This window comes from Carassius gibelio, chromosome A17 (genome assembly GCF_023724105.1).
Source record: "Carassius gibelio isolate Cgi1373 ecotype wild population from Czech Republic chromosome A17, carGib1.2-hapl.c, whole genome shotgun sequence".
Taxonomy (NCBI): domain Eukaryota; kingdom Metazoa; phylum Chordata; class Actinopteri; order Cypriniformes; family Cyprinidae; genus Carassius; species Carassius gibelio.
Genome location: NC_068387.1, coordinates 5,927,027 through 5,945,441, shown reverse-complemented (window position 1 = coordinate 5,945,441; position 18,415 = coordinate 5,927,027). Strand labels below are relative to the sequence as shown.

The 18,415-nt window shown below is 37.8% G+C and overlaps 1 protein-coding gene across 1 annotated transcript in view; it reads left to right on the top strand.

The window, feature by feature from the left end:
- The window catches only part of kif6 (kinesin family member 6), a 264,616-nt gene that overhangs the window by 199,815 nt on the left and 46,386 nt on the right, over positions 1 to 18,415 (top strand). The gene's annotated exons all lie outside the window — the stretch shown is intronic.

Genomic DNA, 18,415 nt, shown 5'->3' with positions numbered 1-18,415 from the left:
GGGCTGTTTAAAAAGTGCGTGCTCTGGAAGTTAATAAACTCCTATGATGTTTTCTAACTGTTTGCCTCGAAACTCGGTGGACATGATCTAAGATAATGAATTTATGGTGAGAAATAAGATACAGGAAGTGTCTATAACATCCATATACATTTTCTAATTTTGATGAAACTTCAGGAGTTTGTTCGTTGTATGATTACGATTGCATAGATGTAACTATTAGGAGTCAAAGTTATAATGCCACCAGCTGGCAGCAGGAAGTGTGTCATTTTCAAAATGCTTTGAATTCAGCATCTTATTTTTACTAGATTTGCTTAGACTTGATCAGAATAATGTCAAAACACGGCCGATGTAAATCTGTTGTGGGGATATTAATATCCATAATATTGTTGCCATGGCAATGTGTCAAACTTGAACTTTCTTTTCTAGTGATTTTGAGACAGATAACATGCTCAGAATTTCATTAAACTCAAAATAAATATCAGTATTAATGATAGGCAGACAATGGAAAAAGTTCATAAAAGGACATGGAGGAGGGACTCTATAGCGCCACCTTTTGTCCTAAGTCCTAAGTCCTAAGTTAGTTTTAGCTACAGACACCAAACTTGGTACTTAAATTGCTCTTATCAAGCTGGACAACATTCTAATTTACAGTCATTTGCTACGACCAACAGGAGGTCAGCTATTTTTATTTTTATTGTGGATTTATGAAAAAACAGCCTGTTAATTAATTCATACTCCTCCAAGAAGACACAAGTAGTGCAAACTTTGTCAACTTGATGCCAATATACTGAAGATGTTAAACTGTGAATCAGTTTAGGATACCTCCAATGGTGTGGCCAGAGCGATTTATTAAAGTAACATAAAAAATACAATAGTTATTTTACTATATCTTTACAATTTTTAATTCTAACTCTTCATTTTTTTTTTTAGATATGTAGAAGTGATCATTCTTAAGAAGCACGGTAAGTTTCATAGCTTTATCATGTTCAGGAGCCAGCATAAAATTAAAAGTATCTTAACTTATAAATCAAGCTTGCAATTTTTAATACCAATATTGGCCACCAGATGGATGATTACTTTTAAATAATTATTGTAGAAATGCGTATAGAGCATTGAAATCATTTTTACATTTACATTACATTTATTCATTTAGCAGACGCTTTTATCCAAAGTGACTTACAGATGAAGACAGTGGAAGCAATCAAAAACAACAAAAAGAGCAATGATATATAAGTGCTATAACAAGTCTCAGTTAGGTTAACACAGTACACGTAGCATGGGATTTTAACTAATATAATAAATAAAATGAAAACAGATAGAATAAAAAATAAAAGAATAGAGCAAAATAGTTAGAGGTCTTTACACATACACACACAGACATACATATTCAATTGCATAATAAATGAAAAGAAAATAGAATACAAAAAGATTAGAAAGGTAGTTAAACTTTTTAAAGAATAGAATTAGAATAGTGAGTGTTAAAGTTAGAGGGTCAAATAAAGATGGAAGAGATGTGTTTTAAGCCGATTCTTGAAGATGGCTAAGGACTCAGCTGCTCGGATTGAGTTGGGGAGTTCATTCCACCAGAAGGGAACATTTAATTTAAAAGTCCATAAAAATGACTTTGTGCTTCTTTGGGATGGCACAATCAAGCGACGTTCACTTGCAGAACACAAGCTTCTAGAGGGCACATAAGTCTGAAGTAACAAATTTAGGTAAATGGGTGCAGAGCCAGTGGTAGTTTTGTAGGCAAATATCAATGCCTTGAATTTTATGCGAGCAGCTATTGGAAGCCAGTGCAAATTGATAAATAGAGGTGTGACGTGTATTCTTTTTGGCTCTTTAAAAATCAATCTTTCTGCCGCGTTCTGAATTAATTGTAAAGGTTTGATAGAATTGCAATTGCAATTGCAAAGCAGCGGACAGATCAAGCAGGATAAGTACTGAAGATTTGGATTCTGCTCTTTTAAAATTTTAAATTAATCAATTAATTTAATCTTTCATGTATTTTATGTATTTTACTGATAAAATTACCCTCACTTTATTACAATAACATGCAAAAGTATTGTGAAATACTAGATATTAAGACTAATTTGTGGAAGTCGTGGCCTAATTGTTAGAGAGTCGGACTCCCAATCGAAGGGTTGTGAGTTCGAGTCTCGGGCCAGCAGGAATTGTAGGTGGGGGGAGTGCATGTACAGTGCTCTCTCCACCTTCAATACCACAACTTAGGTGCCCTTGAGCAAGGGATCAAACCCCCAACTGCTCCCCGGGCGCCGCAGCATAAATGGCTGCCCACTACTCCAGGTGTGTGTTCACAGTGTGTGTGTGTTCACTGCTCTGTGTGTGTGCACTTCGGATGGGTTAAATGCAGAGCATGAATTCTGAGTATGGGTCACAATACTTGGCTGAATGTCATGTCACTTTTAATTCTTTATAGGCTTTATGGACAGATAAGTTTTGAGTGACTCTTGAAGGATCAGCACCACATCCTCTTTTACCACTGTTTAAAGAATTTATCTTAAAGAACAGGGGTCGGGAATGTATACGGCTCGCGAGCTGCAACTTTGACAAAAATTATGTGGCTCGCCAGATCTCTTACCCTTTACCAACAAATGATCAATTATGAAAAATAATACATCAACAGAGATCAGCGATTTGTTACAGAGTCTACATAAGCTGATGAAAGGTTTAAAATTATATTTTTTTACCCACCAATGTGTGTTTTCATTCAGTGCTGTTTGAGAGAGTCACGACAGCAAACCACTAACTTGTCTATGGTAACATACAGTAGGTAGACATCTTTTGACCGCTGAGTGGCGCTTTAACCTCAAGTTATCAAAAAAGGCGCATCAAAGCACATTTTCGCAAATAGACGTCGGTTTTGCCTCACTGATGTGTTACATTTGACGGCTTCAGTCACGGAAAATGAAAGAAAAATACTATAGTTAAAATATTTTATATATTTAATATGTAATATTCACAGATGAAAGTTCGGTACTTATGAAGTTATCTGCATTTCTTAGAACGAATTCAAGCAGAGTTGTCATCCGTGCCCCACTGGCTAAAAGTGTGTCTAAACTTGATGACATCACACTACAGTGTCAAGTCATCTGAACGCAGTATCAGTACATTTCGTCATAAACAGAACGAGTACTGTGTTCCATTGTCTTTTGTCAGATCACGCCACTCGTGTCCGGTGTAGACCTGGCATGCGTTTTTTAATGGGTTATGTTACAGCCCTGCTTATTTTTAATGTTTTTATTAAATATCTGTATTGACTGCGTGATCATATCATCGTATTATTTACTGCCATGCGACCTACAAATGTAAGGCTTGGCGAGCCGAGCAACAAGCATTGCTGCAGGTTGATTTTTGGCGGATATGCTGTGCTTGTGCTGCTGCAGTCGTCTTGATTTAGTCGGGTAAAACATCTCTCTCACTCGGCAGCAGAGTCTGTGAGAGTGAAGCAGTTACAATTTCCCCTCCGCGCTCAGAGCATTTAATATTCACTCTGATCCAAGCTCACTGATACCAGAAACACTACCACCTTCACTCCGTGGATAAAGTATTTCAGTATGTTTGAAATGTTATGTTCATAACGTAGCCTATAAAAAAAAAATACAAATAACAGGAGAGTTTCAAAGTGGCTTATTGTGTGTAAACTTTTTTTCCCTATCACATGCCAAACTAATAACATTGTAAGAATTAAATCTGCTTTCTGTTGTGCAAATTTTGTTTGTGAGGAAAATAACAGTACATTTTTGTCAGTTATTTTATCTAAACAGATCGATGAATTTCTTCAAGATTTCAAAATCAGATAGCCTACTGATAATGTAGTTGCACTGTAAGATTACATTTGATTGAATGCATTATTGCTAAAGCCATTGTGTGTGTGAATGTGCTTTATCTGTTTAAATCATGCTTTAACACGAAAATAATCAGTAAAAGAAACAGACAAAACTCCTTAGCCTTTAACATCCCGCTCGACTCTTGCAGTGATTATAACCTTCAAGCCATAGCTAAATATGTTTAACATGTATTCTTGCTGAATATGCAGTTACGGGCTGTTGGCATGAATTGTACTATAATAACTGTAATATAGTTTTATATAATCATTTCATAAATGTTTATAGATCATTAAAGGATTTTTAAAAATGGTTATAGATCATGCAAAGTGTTGGAAACAATTTATAATAAGCTATCTTTGGTTTACATTAATTAATGCATGAACTAACAATGAACAATCTATTTTTCAAATAATTTATTAATTTTTTTTATGTTAGTTTTTCCTATCATTAAAAATATTAATGTTCAGGTTATTTCACAGTACAAAAACTAATCTTAAAATACAACTTTAAATAAAAAATGTATTAGTAAACAATGTATTAAAATGTTTTTAACTCAGCTTTAATTAACATTAATATATATATATATATAGTTAAATAATATAGTCTTTAACATTAGTACAAGTTACTAGACTTGGAGCTAAACTTTGCAGGACAGTCGATCGCCATTACAGAGTTGAGAGCCCACCATCGCTGCTTGCAGCTATATTTTTATTTTAATTTTTTTCTCTGGTTAGCTTTAATGTCATTTACCCGTAATATTTCAATTGTAAGACCCGAATAACCTCAGACACTTTGAACTGTCTATCACTTCTGAAATACGGACAAAATCAAACACAGTGTATTAACAGACAGTAAAGACATCTGTTTCCACATCTCACTGAGAAAAGATGTGAGAAAACTCCTTTCTCACCTTTGTTCCTTTTCATCCGCTTACTTCCTCTCACCCAGCATTCCCCTCTCTCAGCTCCTTCATGATGGTCAATAAGATAATATACATTTCTAGTTATATTCACAGTCATGTTTAGCATCATTTGATTTCTCAGTGCAGCTGGTACAATTGTCTACAATGGTAATACAGATCATAAGAGTTTAGATTATGTTGCTTACTGTAGACAGTGTGACATTTCACAGTCTTTCATGCAAATTCCCATCTGTCCCCAAAATATGTAATTTTTCCATGTCTAGGCCTTGATCAATGCAAATTCCAATAGTTCCTGTCTCCATGTGGATGATGTTTGACTTATTCTGAGTCCTTGAGAAAATGTTGCAAGAAGATCAGTGCACTTCTGTTTGCCAGATTAGCTTAGTGTGTGGGGTATATGAGCAGACTGCTATGTATTTTACTAAGGTCAGGTAACAATAATGATAATAATAATAATAACAAGACGACGAATTCATTATATTTATATAGTGCTTTTCTAAGCACTCAAAGCACTCTATATTGTAAGGGGGTATCCCCTCATCTATCAGCAGTGTGCAGCATCCACCTAGATGATGCAACAGCTGCCATAGTGTACCACAATGCCCACCACACACCAGCTTATTGGTGGAGAGAAGATGAAGCCAGTCAGTCTATAAGGGGATTGTTAGGAGGCCATAATGGTATGCACCTTTTACACTTTTTATTGGTAACACTTTATAATATCTTTCATTAATAAATCATTAACAAACATTAAGTCTAGTCAAGTCACCTCTGTTTATATACTGCTTTTAACAATACAGATTATGACAATCAACTAAACATTGTTAAATAGGAAAATACTGTGTCAATAATGCAAAAAGACAGTCCGTTGTTGAATTCTGTGATGTCATCATCGAGCTCAGTTCAATTTAATTAGTACCTGTGCAATGAAGTCAACGATATCACTGGGAATTAAGTGTCCCCAACTAAGCAAGCCAGAGGCGACAGTGGCAAGGAACCAAAACTCCATAAGTGACAGAATGGAGAAAAACCTTGGGAGATACCAGTCACGGTCAGGGTGCCAGTTCTCCTCTGACCAGAAAAAAAACAGTAGTTCAGGCTACAGCAAACTCAGATTGTGCCGAAGAATAATCTGGTTGCTGTGGTCTTGTCCTGGTGGCCATCTAGAAGACAAGGTCTTTGCTGGGGATCTGTCTCTGGGGCTCATCTATTTGTCCTGGTCTCCGCTCACATTCATTGCTGTTGAGGTCCTTTGTAGGTGCTGATCCACCAACTGGGCAGGATACGTACTCTATCTGGTGGCTTCAGTGACCTCGGAATAAGAGAGAAACAGACCAATATTAGCATAGATGCCATTCTTCTAATGATGAAGCAAGTACATTTTGTTCCTAATTAATGCAGCCTAAAAAACGGATTTGAATATTAGAAATACATTAGTGTGTTATGTGTACGCCAGGTTAAAGAGATGGGTCTTTAATCTACATTTAAACTGACAGAGTGTGTCTGCCTCTCGAACAATGTTAGGTAGGTTATTCAGAAGTTTGGGCGCTAAATAGGAAAAGGATCTGCCGCCCGCAGCTGATTTTGATATTCTTGTTATCATCAAATTGCCAGAGTTTTGGAGGTGGCTGGCGTAGCGGACGACGATGGCTGCTTAATATTGACGCTCTACCTCAGTTGTCTTTTTTTTTAAACGATCGAGATTGAACGGGCGCACCGTCTCTACGCGAACGAGGATTCCTCCAGGAATAGAGCGCGCACTCTGATTTTCAAACTCCTTCGTTACAATGATCGACAGGCGATTTTACAAGGAGCCAGAAGCGCATCACCTCTAAGTTATGAAGGGGGTATTTTACGGTTCTTTCCTGACTTCAGCCAGGGAACGTCCAAAAAAAGGAAAGCTATGGCCGAAGGGAGGAAACGCCTACAACTACTAGGCATCGAGTCATTCCTGATTTACCCTGCATCGGTCAAAGTACGTAATGGTCAGGAGCATTTGCTTTTCAAAACCCCCGAAGACCTGGAGCGGTTCATCGCGTCTCTGAATGTCACTACGGAAATGGTCAGCACTGCGCCCATAGAGATGTCTGATGAGTAAATTTGGCCTTCTCTGCTTCGTATTATAGCACTTTGAGTAGGGATATAGGTTTAATCTTAGCTGTGTTGGACACTCAGGTGAGAGATGCTGATGTTTGAGTAACTCCTGCCACTTATAGTCCGAGTGCATGGCCTCGAATATATTTTCTTTCCAGGCAGATAAGAGAGTGTGTTCTTCCTCTCTGCAAGCTGCCGACCGTATTTCGTTTTTTTTATTTTTTTTAATTGTTTTTAACCATTACAATGTTAGAATTCCAGGGTTTGCTGTTTTTGTTGTATTATTTATGTTTCATGGGGTGAAATACTCATTGATGTGTGTGGTTGCTATGGCTACCTCTGCCTTATGTATAATTATATTGTGACTGAACGAGGGACGTTAATGTGATATTGTGGAATGTTAACGGTCTAAACTCTCCCATAAAAAGATCCAAATGCCTAGATTATCTGCATCGCAAACGAGCTGACATTGCCCTAATACAAGAATCCCATCTCAAGGCTTCTGATGTTACCCGCTTTCAGAATAGACATTTCAAAGTGATAGCTTTCTCGTCGTATAATAGTGCCTCAAGGGGAGTTATTATTCTTCAGAACAGAAAATTCCCGTTTCTAATTGAGACAGTGGGAGGGGATGAAAACGGGCGGTTTACATATGCGTCAGGTTCATGGAATAATTTGAAAATGGTTCTCTTCTCAGTATATTCCCCTAATAATTATGATGTACATTTTTTTCCATCTCTTACCAAATCCCTCCTTAATTTTGTCGACTACAACTTGGTCGTAGGAATAGATGCTAATGCAGTTTGTAACCCTTAATCATTGCTGATAACGACTGATGTGATATCTGGAGAGTAAAGAATGAGAGCTGTAGAGATTATACTTTTTATTCAGCACGCCACAAATCATTTTCGAGGTTAGATTATATTCTGATACTGATTTCAGATCACTCTGCTGTGATTTTTAATCTGTCTCCTCCGATTATTCCTTTAAACTCCAAAAGGTGGCGTATGAATACAACTCTTTTGCTAAATGAAGATTTTGTAAAACAGTTGCGTTCTAAACTAGCTTTGTTTCTCAAGGAAAATTCGAGCTCAGATACTAATCCACAAATCCTGTGGGAAGCAACCAAGTGTTTTTTGAGAGGAAACTGTATTTCTTTTGCCTCTTATGTAAATAAATCCAGAGTAAAACAATTAACCAGTTTGGAGGCTCAGATTGAATGTGTAGAGAAGGATCTTAAAAAAACTTTTACGGAACAGAAAAGTAGAATCCTGGGGAATTTAAAAACTGACTACAAGGCGATCTTACTAAAAAGGGTAGAATTTTTGATGCACCGTACCAAACAAAACTACTATTTTAATGGAGAGCGGCCAAGCAAACTAATGGCAATAAGGTTGAAACGCAACGTATTGGCTTCAATAACTGCCATTAAGGACAATGCAGATGTTCTTCACACAGCTCCGGGTGATGTAAATAGGATATTTAAGGAATTTTATGAGCATCTATACAGATCTGAGGTGGGAGTGAATGAACAACCTATCACTGACTTTTTGTTAAATTTAGATCTACCTCAATTAAGTGAGCAGCAATGTGCTTTTCTTGATTCTCTAATAGAATTAAAAGAATTGAAGAAGGCTTTAGAGGTTATGAACAAGGGTAGGGCCCCTGGTCTAGATGGTTTACCCCCAGAGCTGTACCTGGCGATATGGGATTTGATTGGACAACTCCTCCTTGACTCCATAAATTTTGCTATAGATTCGGGTTGCTTCCATAGAGATCAGAACACCGCTCTTATTTCTCTGCTACTGAAAAAAGGGAAGGAACCCTTATGCTGCTCTAGCTACAGGCCGATTTCACTAATTGGTACGGATGTTAAGTTATATGCTAAGGTTCTAGCCCATCATCTGGGATCAGTCGCCAGCTTCCTAATTGCCCACGACCAGACAGGATTTCTTAAGGAACGTTTTGCTTCGGATAACATGCGACGCCTTTTGAACATCATCGACTCACCCAACCCGGTTATCAAACAACGTGCTATTCTCTCGCTAGATGCCGAGAAAGCCTTTGACCGGGTCGAGTGGGCATATTTATGGTCTGCTTTAACCCGTTTTGGATTTGGCCCTCGTTTTATTCATATGATTCAGACCCTCTATGCTAACTCTTCTGCACGGGTTTCAACGGGGTTGTGTTGTTCGGATGCAATCCCGTTGAATAGAGGCACTAGACAGGGTTGCCCTTTATCGCCCTTGTTATTTGCAATTTCTATAGAGCCCTTAGCGCAGGCAATTCAGCAGGATCATATTATTTCCCCGATTATTGTTGGTGACTCCAAGCATTCTATCTCTCTTTTCGCGGATGATATCCTTCTCTACATGTCCAAAGTTTCCTCTTCTATACCTCAGTGTCTTAAAATATTTAATGACTTTAGCGTCATAAGTGGTTACAAAATTAATTGGGGGAAATCTGTGTTAATGCCCTTGTCTGCATCAACAACTACTGCATTAGCGTCCTCCTCGATCCCAATTAGTAAGACATTTAAATATCTGGGAATTCAGATCTTTCCATCTCTACAGACTATCCTTAAAGAAAATTATAGTTCTTTATTTACTACTATCAGACAAGATTTACAGAGATGGGACGTTATTCTAGAATCATTACAAGGCAGAATCGCAATCATTAAAATTAATATCCTCCCTCGACTTTCATTTCTGTTCTCCATGATTCCTTTATCTCCCCGTATAACCTTTTTTAAAGAAATGAACTCCCTGATTACAAAATTCATTTGGAATAAGAAACGACCAAGAATTAAACTCTCAACATTGCAGAGAAGATCTGACAAAGGAGGCTTGTCTCTTCCGAACTTTCAATTGTACTTTTGGGCATGTCAGCTGTGCTCGCTAAAGATTTGGTTACAGGTTGACTCACAGATCGCCTGGCAGGACGTGGAAGCATCAGGTGTGCTTCCACATCGGCTCCAGGATATTTTATTCACGGGTTTATCAAAGAAAGAACTAAGGTTTGGGAATACAACTGTGTACAATTCTCTTAAAATCTGGCATGAGGTGTGTAAATTTATGGGAAGTTCATCTAAGTTTACCTCTGAATCGCCGATCTGGCATAATCATAATTTGCAATCCGACAACAGACCTTTTGTTTTTAAGCCATGGTCGGATCAAGGTATACATACTCTTGGTGATATATTTAATAATCAGGGGCTAAGGTCTTTTCAAGATTTGAAAGAGTGTTATAATCTTCCTGGGCATTCATATTTTCTGTATTTAAGGTTGAGAAGCGCTATGCGTGCTTATGGAGTACCATGGAACTGCAACTTGGACTCTCATCCTTTGATGGACTGTGTAAACTTTTCACAGACACGAGGAGCAGTGTCATTCATTTACAACAGACTGCTCAAGCACAGCTGTGGAAAGCTCCCCATCACCACGATATGGGAAAAGGAACTGGCTCCTTGCAATCTAAATTGGGACTGGATATGGGACACTATTCCAACAATGTCAAAAAATCTTGCTCATCAGTTAATACACCACAAACTGCTTCATAGGGCATACGCCACTCCAAATATCTTGCACAAAATGAAGCGCTTGCCTACCCCCTTTTGTTCACTCTGTAATTTAAATATGGTGGGTACTTGTTTTATGAATGCCAACTTATTGGTAACTTTTGGGATGAGGTATTTAAAGTTGTGACAGAACTATGTGATAAGGTAATCCTTAAGCACTCCAGTCTCTGTTTGTTGAATGATGATGCGGATCTTGATCTTACTGTTAGCCAGCGTAGGATTCTTCACACTGCTCTAACTGCAGCCAAAAAGATAATCTTTAAGATTTGGCATGAGCCTACAATTCCAGCAGGTAAATTGTGGCTCATAGAAATTAAATACATTGCACTATTAGAACTTACTACAGTGAGAATTAACAAAGCCAAACCAAAAACACTTAGGGCCTTGAGTGAATTTGTTACAAAGCTATCTCTGATAATAACTCAATAGGCCATCCGTATGGATTACTTCTGAGCGCTTTCAAGGAGGAGCAGTGGAAATCCTGGAGCTGTGTTGTTGTTGTTATTCCACCCCTTAACCTAATTTTTTTTTTTTTTTTTTGTACAGGCAAACCCTGGTCTTGTACATAGTTATTTGTGGTCACAATTGTGGACCTTGTTCAACCTTGGAAAATAAATAAATAATCATAAAAAAAAAAATTGCCAGAGTTTTGAGAACAAAGTGTACGTGGAGCACTAAGAGCTTGCTCAAATACTGAGGTGCTAAACCATTCAGGACTTTATAACTAATAAGCTCAATTTTAAAATCTATACTATGTTCGATAGGGAGCCAGTGCAACGTTGACAGAACCAGGCTAATATGGTCATACTTCCTAGTTCTAGTAAGAACTCTAGCTGCTGCATTTTGGACCAGCTGGAGTTTGTTTATTAAGTGTGCAGAAAAAACACCCAATGAAGCATTAAAATAATGTAACCTTGATGTCATGAATGTCTCTGCAATTGACATTGAGAGCAAAGGTCGTAATTTAGATATATTTTGAAATATATAGATAGCACAAATGTTAGAAATGTGGCTTTCAAAGGAAAGATTGTTATCAAATAGCGCACCTAGACTGATGACTAACTGATGCCGAATGACGAAGATTTGACAGAGCAGGCATCAATTCTTAGACTGTGTTCTAGGTTATTACATGCAGAGATTTTAGGTCCTATAATTAACACCTCTGTTTTTTCTGAATTTAGTAGTAAGAAATTACTCCTCATCCAGGTTTTTATATCTACTATGCATTCCTTTAATTTTTTAATCGGTATGTTTCTCTGGGCTGCAAACAAATATTGAGCTGAGTATCATCAACATAACAGTAAAAACTAACAACATAATTCCTGATGATATCTCCCAAGGCTAACATGTAAAGCGTGAAAAATAACGGTCCTAGTACTGAGCCTCGAAGTACTCCATTCAGCATAGTTTTCTAGTCTATTCAAGAGAATGTTGTGGTCAATAGTGTGGACTGCAGCACTAAGATCAAATAGCTCTAATAGAGAGATAATGTACAACCACAATCTGATGATAAGAGCAGGTTATTTGTAACTCTAAGGAGAGCAGTCTCAGTACTATGATACAGTCTAAATCCTGACTGGAAATCCTCACAGATACCATTTTTCTCTAAGAATGAATATAATTGTGAGGATACAGCCATTTCCAGTATTTCAAGTATTTTCAAGAAAGGAAGATCGATCTGTAATTAACTAGTTCTTTGGGGTCTAGTTGTGTTTTTTGATGAGAGACTTAATAACAGCCAGTTTGAAGGTTTTGGGGACATATCCTAATGACAATAACAAATTAATAATAGAGGATCTATGACTTCTGGAAGCACCTCTTTTAGGAGCTTAGATGGAATAGGGTATAACATATATGTTGTTGATTTAAATGATTAAAATCAACATGTAAAACATGTTTATACAATTCTTCCTGTCCTAAAGTAGAGAATGAGTGGGACTGTTCTTCAGGGGATCTATAGTGCACAGTCTGATGAGATACTGTAGCTGACAGCTGCATGGTCACAATTTTATCTCCAATAGTATCGATCTTGAAAGGAAAGTAAAGTCATTATTACTGTGCTGTTTAGAAATGTCAACACCTGTTGATGCTTTATTTTCATTAATTTAGCCAGTGTATTGAATAAATACCTGAGGTTATGTTTTTTTTTTTCTCTGAAAAAGAATTTAAGTTATCAGATCTAGCAGTTATTAATGCTTTTGTGTATGATCGGGTACTTTCCCGCCAAGCAATAAGAAATACCTTTAGTTTTGTTTTCCTCCAGCTGTGCTCCATTTTCCAGGCTGCTCTATTTAGGGTGCGAGTGTGCTCGTTATACCACGATGTGAGACTGTTTTCCTTAATGTTCCTTAAGTGTAAAAGAAGCAACCGTATCTAAAATGTTAGAAAAGAGAGAGTCCATAGTTTCTGTTACCTCATCTAGTTGTTCTGAATGTTTGGATGTGCTTAATAATTTAGATAAATCAAGGAGATTTCTTACAAAGCATTCTTTTGCTGTAAAAGTGATGGTTCTACTATACTTGTAACAAGGAGTAGAATTTACTGTTTTAGCTATATGAAGTTCACACAAGAATAAATAATAATATTTGATATCATCGCTTGGCTGCATGATTTCAACACCATCAACATCAATTCATTGTGACAGTATTCAATCTTGTAATGGGGAGTCAGAGACGTACAGATCCATGTGCAGTACTTTATTTACAGAGTAGTCAAACAGGCAATGATCAGATAAAAGCGTCAGGTATGCAGGGGACATCCCAAATCAGAAACAGTACCAGGCAAAGGTCGGGGCAGGTGGCAGAGAATCAAAGTCTGTATACACAATCCGAAGTCAAACACGGAAGGTACAAACACAGGGAAAATGCTTGGAAATGGCAGACAGAACTAAACAAGACTTTGCCATCATATCGAGTCCAAACACAGTATATGCAGGGGAGTGGTAATGGGGAACACCTGGTATTGTTTAGCCCTAAGCACGGGATTCTACGAAATGAGTTGGAAATGGGTCCTGAGTGAGTCCTGAGTGAAGTGCCCTCTACTGAAGTTCATGGGCACTCCAGCTGATGATCATGATATAGCTCCTCCCCCAAGGAGTGGCTTCCAGATACTCTAAACATTTAAGGAGGGCGGTGGAGTGGAGGCGGGACAGGGGGAGGTACGGAGGGCCAGGTCCGTGTGGAAGTGGAGTGGCTGGGGAGCTGGGACCCACCAGGGGATGAGCTGGAGCCCACCAGGGCAGAGTAGGTGGAGCTGGAACACACCAGGGCAGAGCAGGTGGAGCTGGAACTCACCAGGGCAGAGCAGATGGAGCTGGAACCCATCAGGGCGGTGCAGAGGACCACCACATCCGAGCAGACGAGATAGAAGCCCACCAGGGCGGAGCAGATGGGACAGAAGCTCACCATGGCGGAACAGAGGACCACCACAGCTGAGCAGACGAGACAGAAGCCCACCAGGGTGAAGCAGATAGGACAGAAGCCCACCAGGGCGGAGCAGAGGACCACCACAGCCAAGCAGACGAGACAGAAGCCCACCAGGGCAGAGGAGAGGACCACCACAGCCGAGCAGATGAGACAGAAGCCCACCAGGGTGGAGCAGAGGACCACCTAAGCAGACAAACAGAAGCCCACCAGGATGGAGCAAAGGACCACCACAGTGGAGTCGATGGCACAGGAGAGCAAGTCTGGTCAGATAGGACTGAAACAGAGAACATGAACAGGTTAATGGAGGCCTCCGTGGCCATGATGAGGTGGTTAGGGAGTTCCTAAAAAGCCTCCATAGTTGTGACAGGTCAGGCAGTAAGTTCATGGATGGCCTCTGTGGCCGTGACTAGACAGACAGTGAGTTGGTGAATGGCCTTCGTGGCCATCACAGGACAGGCAATAATTTCATAGGTGGCTTCCATAGCCATGACTGGACACGGCGAGAGTTCATGGATGGATACTACTGACACCTCTGAAGATTCTGCAGCAGTGGTCGCCACCTCTGGAGGTTCCACAGCACTAACAGTCTCCTTGACAGCAATACAACAGGCTGAGAGAACATTGCTGGGTGCAACAGACAGGATGTGACGAGGCTCTGGAAGTTCAGCTGTAAACAGTGGATTATGGTGACTGGTGTCTCTATTTTCACAATCCATACAATAGAATAGCCAATAACTAGGGCACTTTCATCAGGTTTCTGGGGAGAACCTGTTGTTTGGAATGGAAATGAAGAGCGGTGTTTTGACCTGTAACTATTCCGGCTCACTGTCACCCAGTTTCCTTGCTACAGAGTCTCTGTAGTCTGAACCAAACAATGAACAGGACGCCCTGGGCTAGTCACATCTAAATCTACAGCCTTCTTATTCTTACTGTCCTCAATAATAAGTTTGGATGCGTGTCTCTAATTCTGAAACCTTCTTTGTCAGCCTAACTATTTTCCTGCATTTATCACATGTGAATCCCTCGTTGCCGATAGAGATAGCTAAACTGTACATGTGGCAAGTGGTGCAAACAACAATACCAGAAGAAGTAGACATTACTCACTGTGATTGAAGAATGATTCTGACTTACCACTTTTGTTTGATGGGCTCGTGAAAAAAACTTCATGAGAGAGAAAAGAAACTAGCCAAAAGGAAAAAAGGGCAAAAAAGAAAACTGTAATAGATAACGTGAATGTCAAGCTCGTGCTGCACTCGTGATTTCAAATTTAAAACGAATGGTCAGATTATTTAAATTAGTTTGATATATAATATCAGATATATAGTGGGAATTAAGTTTATATTTTATATTTTATTACTTTATTAGAACAGATAGTGAAAGTAATATTCACCAGAAAACTAAGCTACAATCACAAACCACTCTGCAACATGCAGACAGGAATCGGAACTACGTAGGTGTCCATCATTAGTCCATAAACATTATGTGATGCTTAATGGATCGTTAGTTAATACATATTCAAATAGCAAAGAAACATGAGATAATGTGCTTGTTAAAACATTAACAAGCACATTAGTAAACATTAACAAGCACAGTATCTCAGGTTTCTATAAACACTTTATTATAAAGTGTTACCCCTAATATTTACCATTTAATGTAAATTAAAATGCTTAAAAATGTCATTAAACTTCTTATTCATATGATCATTCATCTTGGAAATTCAAAAGATTTCAGCAGATGTTATACAATGATTATAAGCTTTTGTTAATGTACAACATTTTTCCTGGACAGATGGTGGTATGCGTTGGATTAAGGGTTTGTTAAGGGATCAACAATGTACAGGGTCAGTTTGATTACTATGAGGGAACATGGCTCAGTCAGTTCAAATTAAACTTTTTTGATTTTTGTTTTTTTTCCCCAGTTTTTTCATACATCAGTATGATTGAAGGAGCATTCTGTTTAATGATAAACAATAGAATACTAATATAAGAAGTGTTGAGCTAATAAAACACCCAAAATACAATGTTATGTCTGTAGCAAGCATTTTGTCAAACTTTACTAACCACCCTTTACACATTTTGGCATCAAAATTACTGTTCATAAAGGTGCTAATTATTAGTTATTGTTTTTAAACATTTACAAAAATATGAATTATTGTATAATTATTTTTATTGTAGAATTTCTGTTGAAGTTATTTGTAGATTTTTTAAATCAGCCTGATCATATGAATTTAAGGTTAAATTACATTTGTAAGCATTAAATAATGATCCGTCAGACATTATAAATAAAGATAAATTAAAGATTTATTCATGATAAATTAATTAAACTTTTAATCATTGTAAACAATCTGTCAAAATCATTTGACAATTTTTAAAATGGATGATCATATGAATTGAAGTTTACTGACATTTACGATCATTTCAATTTACATTAAATAATGATCTGTTAATCATAAGATAAGGTTTATTAAGACATTAGTAATCATTAATTATCACATTATCTCTTTTTTTATAGCTATTTGAATATATATTAACTAATGATCTGTTAAACATTGCATAATGCAGTTATTATAAAGTATTACTGATTTATCTATGCAAATTTTATATCTTGTATTGATTATTTCTGAATTGACTATGTAATATAATACATTTTACCTGATTAGCAATAAATTGTTACGTTTGATTTGATTCTGTTTACTCTCAAATTATTGACTCTAGTAGAATGTGTTATATCCTTAATAACACATGTCAAATTTTACAATCCCTTACGCTCCCTTCACGTAACTAAAGTGCAGACTATGAAGGTCTATGGACCCTTCCCCCAAATGCAACTAACACCTCAACAAGGCAGAACAGTCTTCTGGTTCTATAGCAACCAAAGACAAACTGATAACACTAGTTTTATGGCTCAAGGGAATGTGGGCAAAGCAACTCTTATTCAAGTCTATCTAAAACATACACATAATGGCCATAAAAAAATGACTCTTCTCTAATTAATTTATAGGAAAACCTTGAATGAACTCACATATACTTCAGATCATTGTGTATGTCGTTACTCTTCTTGTATATTGTCTTTTTGTATTGTATTTTGTACTGTTATGCATGCTTATGATAGAACCACTCATTCATGTAATCTTACCTATATGTATATTATATGTTGGTACATAAGCAATACATTAGTGTTCGACAAATCTTTAGTAATTTTGCATTAACACTCAGTAGAGTTCCATATTAAAATGACCATGCTTTCAAACAAAGGGCCATAAAACTCTCCAGTATCTCCAACGTTACAGTTTACCTAATTAATGTGGCTTAACAATCTTTTAATAGATTTGAATTATAGAAGTTCTATGTTTTTAGTTTATTATGTGTATGCCAGGTTAAAGAAATTAGTCTTTAATCTAGATTTAAATTGACAGAGTGTGTCTGCCTCCTGAACAACACTAGGTACATTGTTCCAGAGTTTAGGAGCTAAATAGTAAAAGGCCCACCCCAATTGATTTTAATATTCTAGGTATTATCAAATGGCCAGTGTTTTGAGATTGCAGTGGATATGAAGGACTATAATGCGATATGAGCTCTCTCAAGTGTTGAGGAGCTAAACCATTCAGGGCTTTTTAAATAATTAGCAAAATGTTAAAATGTATTCAATCAATCAATCACCTTTATTTATATAGTGCTTTAAACAAAATACATTGCGCCAAAGCACTGAACAACATTCATTTGGAAAACAGTGTCTCAATAATGCAAAATGATAGTTAAAGGCAGTTCATCATTGAATTCAGTTATGTCATCTCTGTTCAGTTGAAATAGTGTCTGTTTTTATTTGCAATCAAGTCAATGATATCGCTGTAGATGAAGTGACCCCAACTAAGCAAGCCAGAGGTGACAGCGGCAAGGAACCGAAACTCCATCGGTGACAGAATGGAGAAAAAAAACCTTGGGAGAAACCAGGCTCAGTTGGGGGGCCAGTTCTCCTCTGACCAGACGAAACCAGTAGTTCAATTCCAGGCTGCAGCAAAGTCAGATTGTGCAGAAGAATCATCTGTTTCCTGTGGTCTTGTCCTGGTGCTCCTCTGAGAAAAGGTCTTTACAGGGGATCTGTATCTGGGGCTCTAGTTGTCCTGGTCTCCGCTGTCTTTCAGGGCAGTAGAGGTCCTTTCTAGGTGCTGATCCACCATCTGGTCTGGATACGTACTGGATCCGGGTGACTGCAGTGACCCTCTGATCTGGACACAGACTGGATCTGGTGGCCACGGTGACCTCGGAATCATTGTTCAATAGGGAGCCAGGGTTGACAGAACCAGGAATATGTGGTCATTCTTCCTGGTTATAGTAAGAACTCTAGCTGCTGCATTTTGGACAAGCTGGAGCTTCTTTTTTTTGGCACGCAGAGCCAGCATTACAATAATCTAACCTTGAGGTCATGAATGCATGAATTAACATTTCTGCTTTTGACATTGAGAGCATAGGTCATAATTAAGATATTTTTAAATGTAAAAATGCTAGAAACATGGTTTTGTATAACCAGTATTATATTAAACGCTATA